The 4,204-nt window shown below is 39.0% G+C and overlaps 1 long non-coding RNA gene across 1 annotated transcript; it reads right to left on the bottom strand.

The window, feature by feature from the left end:
* Window positions 1-216: 216 nt before the first annotated feature.
* Window positions 217-3,139, bottom strand: LOC148803257 (uncharacterized). Its single transcript, XR_016071686.1, has 2 exons — window positions 2,143-3,139; window positions 217-823 (listed from the first exon to the last, which is right to left on the bottom strand). It is a non-coding gene; the product is annotated as an uncharacterized LOC148803257 (long non-coding RNA).
* Window positions 3,140-4,204: the final 1,065 nt, after the last annotated feature.

Raw genomic sequence — 4,204 nt, 5'->3', positions numbered from 1 at the left:
AATCAACAGATATATAAATCAATAATAGATGTATAATGACACTCCCTCTGCAAGCATGCAAAACTTACCTGGATCTAAGATTATCAAAGGCTTATACTAAAAGATTGTATCCTTGAGAACTTTTGACATATATAAAATTAATCAAATTGGGGATATAATAAACAGGTAAAGAAATTGATAATAGAATAGTCTACTACACCTGCTTTCCATGTACAATGTTCAAACCAATTAAAATTAAAAGTATATATAACAAAACCTAAAGCATTGATTAAAAACCATACCATCAATACAGACGGTTTTACTCATCAAAAGCAATGCTAGAAATATGTTTTGGTAAAGGCATTAATGGAAATATGTTGCTGGCTGAAAACTTGTAATCCAACCAAAACTACAAGCTAATTAAGGCTTACCAAGAAAAAGGGGAAAAAAAGTCATCATAAAGAATGTAAATTTCTCCTTACATGGTCTCCTGTGATTGTAGTAGTTGCTTTGCTCAACAATATTAAAAATACAGAGTTAAATTCTTCAAATCAGGTGTGTGACTTGCAGCCCTATTACAATGTCCCACTTCTTCCACAAAGCAGCCCACTAAACAGCACTTGAAGCATTTTCTTTCCTCCACCACCTTAGAACTAGTGACAATGCACATGGTAACCATGGCCAGATCCTAACTCACTGTTTCAACAAAGGATTATTTAGATGAACCCTGCAACCATTATAGCCTGGCCCACTGTTTTGGTCAACCCTTTGACAACACCGGCTGCCAATTGTAGGCAACCATGGCACAACCATTGAATCCTAAGTCAGGGCTACTGCATCAAATCTGTTTAGATACAAACAAGATACAAGAAGTGAATGCCATGACCTTTGTATCCGTTCAGTGTGAACTGTTGGTTGCTGTTTTTTCTGAATTAGCCATTATCATCTTGAGGAAGTGGTTGCAAATATTGTAACTCTAAAAGTGATATTTAAAGTTACAATTTTCTTATATTGGTAAATAGCTTTAAAGTATGTATGGAGCACATGTTTTATTGCTCATATAACTTACTAACCCAAGCCCGTCCAAGTTGCACCCCCTAGATTGCAGGCAGGTGGTAAGTTGGGTGGTCCAAAAAATGGGGAAACACCTCGGTGATGAGGGTCAAACATCTAGTAGGGGTTCTTTTCCTCTTCATCTTTCCCTTGAGCAGGGAAGCAGACACATCCAAGGTCTCCTCTCAATGGTGTAGGTGTGCTACTAAACTACTGGAGCTTGTGTGCTGGAGTGTCCAATAATGACACTGAAGAGGTGGAAGACAATAGGTTCCTGTGGCTACATATATATGGTCTTTCCCTCTTCTTATGGAACCTAAAAATTATTAGAACGATGGTAGGGGTGCAACTTGGGCAAGCTCGGCTTGGGCTTTTGCAAAACATGAGTTCCAAGAAGGCTTTCAAACCCCCACCAACAATGTTTTTAAAATTGAACCGGACAATGAACCGATCGGGGGTCCGATTGCCAATTCAAGGTTCGACCATTCGAACTGAATGGATGGCCCGTTTTGACAAAAAATAAAAAATTAAAAAATAAATAAATAACAGACAAACCGTTGGACGGTTCGACCACTTGGGTCAGTGGCTTGCTGACCAAATCAACGTTTTTTGGGGAAATAATGGTTCTGGGGTAAAACAGAACCGGTCACCTGACTAGTTCCTAGTTTTTGCAGTTTGATTGTCCAGTTCGGTCCAGTTTTGAAAACCATGCCCACCAATTTCCCTAGGTCATACCTAGCTCATAGAAGCCCAAGCCCAATACCAAAAATTAAAAATAAAAGACTATAAAACCTAAATGAAAAGTTAAAATGCAAAACATAAGTTCCAGGAAGGTTTTCAAGGCCAACCAATTTGCCTAGACCAGACCAAGCTCACATAAGCTGAAAGTGGTGATAGGATTAGCTTGAACTAAGCTTGGGTTGGTAAACTTGGGCATTGACTTTGATTTTAAGGTTTAGGTCATGGGGTCAGGCCTAAAGTTGGTTCAACCCCCCCCCCCCCCCCCCCCCCAAAGTTATAGGTCATATTTGTTTCTGCTTCATAATAACTCATAGAACATAAGAGTAGAATATCATACATAGACAAGAGATAACAGCAGAAAGTACTCACAGATTGTGCTTCTTCTTGATGTGTCAATGACCGATTGGGGCGATAAGTATGGTTTTGACGCTTTGCCCAAAGCCAAAAACGCTGGAACTGCACTGGTATACCAAACTCTTTTGCAACCTCCTCCTGTTGACAGTTATATTAGGTTGACAACCACCAAATCATCAAGGAAAGACCACAACTCTAACAGTTATATTAGGTTGACAACCACCAAACGCTGGAACTGCACTGGTATACCCCCTTTCTAGCATCCTGAAAGAATCAAATAGTAGTAGTCCCTTTAATAACCATCTTCAAGCAGCATACTTAATCCAATCCAAATGAAAAGAAAAGATAAATAAAAAGATGCTAAATGTCATAATTTTTTGTTCAATTACCAGAATTAAGCATTAAACTAAATCAGTTCACATGGCTAAAAGCTAAAAAATTTTATTATTATTTTTAATAAATCACAAGTTATTCAAACAAATCACTGCATAAAAAATTAAGACATTTGTATTTTCTCATTTAATACAATGTAGATTTTTATTTTGAATGACAAATATAACTAGATAATATTGCATGCCACCACCATCACAACCTATTATCCACCCCCCAAAAAAAAGAATAAAAATGCTCAAACAACAAGAAAACCCTCTACGCAAGGAGGGACTCATAATACAAGAAATTCCAAATGAATAGAAGATCATTATAAAGGATATATAAATTTATTTGTGGGGAAAGCAAGTGTAGGGTACAATATGTGCATGGAGGATTTTGGTTTGAGGCAAGGTTCAAAATATTGCAACGTTGAGGGGGGGGGGGGGGTCTCCTTATGTTCAAACACTAAACACCCCCCAACATGTCCATCATTAAAAAACTCAGACAGAAAAAAAAAAGTTTCAACTATTCGAATTACATTATGTGAAAAAAAAAATGTGCATCATGCATGTCAGTATTTTAAACCATGGTCATTGGAGAAGAATGAAACAAGAGATATAGTTTTAAAATCTGTAACAGCTAATAATATGACAATACTAAAGACATTTTAAAAAGAGTGTTACTTCTCCTTCACTCAGCCTTCTGCTTACCTTGAACCCCTGCAGTGAGTTACACGCATGAGTTGAAGCCCCGGAGTCAATACACCAGGACGCAGAAGCTACCAATAAATTGGTTTCTATAACACAAGTTTCGAAGTTACCTTTCTTGGATTCCAGGTAGGCAGGACAATTCCTTTTCCAGTGGCCGGTCTTCTTGCAGAAGTGACAGGCATCCGATGCTTTGTCTTTCTTCTGCTTCTTGCTTTTAGTGGCTTTCTTCTGAGGCTTCTTTGTCTTCATCTTTCTCTTGCCTGTCTTGCCAGTTTCAACAAGCATGGCTACAGGCTCATCCTTTTTAATCAGTTCTTCAGCTCTTTGCAACATATTGCTGAGCTCTTGTAAGCTGACATTCAACTTGTTCATGTTATAGTTCATGATGAACGGATTAAAGGAAGGAGGCAAAGAGTTAAGGATAGCATCTATCTGGGTTGCAAGGTCCAGCCCGGATCCAAGAGCCTCCAGTTCATTGATGTATCCCATCATCCGAAGACAATGGTCGTGAACTTGTTGGCCCTTGGACATTTGTGTGGTCATGAACTGTTTCAAGACCTTTTGTCGAGTAGAACGATTCTGCTCTTCATACATCGTCCTGAGACTGTCCAATATGTCCTTGGCAAGTTCGATCTGATCGAACTGCCTCTGTATCGGATTGTCCAGCGAGGCAATGATGTAACACCGGGCAAGGGAGTTTTTCTCCTCCCATTCTTGATAGTCTCTCCTTCGGGCCTCAGAAGCCCTATCTCCCGGACGCTCTGGGGCAGGATTCTTTGCCACTTTATCAAGTTTTTCAGAAGCAAGGACCAGCATAAGGTTTCTATACCAGTCAGCATAGTTTGGGCCCTTCAACTTGTTGTCATCAAGTAGCTTTGCAAAAGATCCGTTTGCCATTTTCTGATAGAAGAGCAAACATCAGTCCACGACCTTATTCGATTCATGTTCATTTCATAGATATGGATTTTAATCTACGATCCATTTCCATTTATTCA

This window comes from Nelumbo nucifera, chromosome 1 (genome assembly GCF_055504915.1).
Source record: "Nelumbo nucifera cultivar China Antique chromosome 1, China Antique-T2T, whole genome shotgun sequence".
Classification (NCBI taxonomy): domain Eukaryota; kingdom Viridiplantae; phylum Streptophyta; class Magnoliopsida; order Proteales; family Nelumbonaceae; genus Nelumbo; species Nelumbo nucifera.
This window is presented reverse-complemented; position numbering and strand designations above follow the sequence as displayed.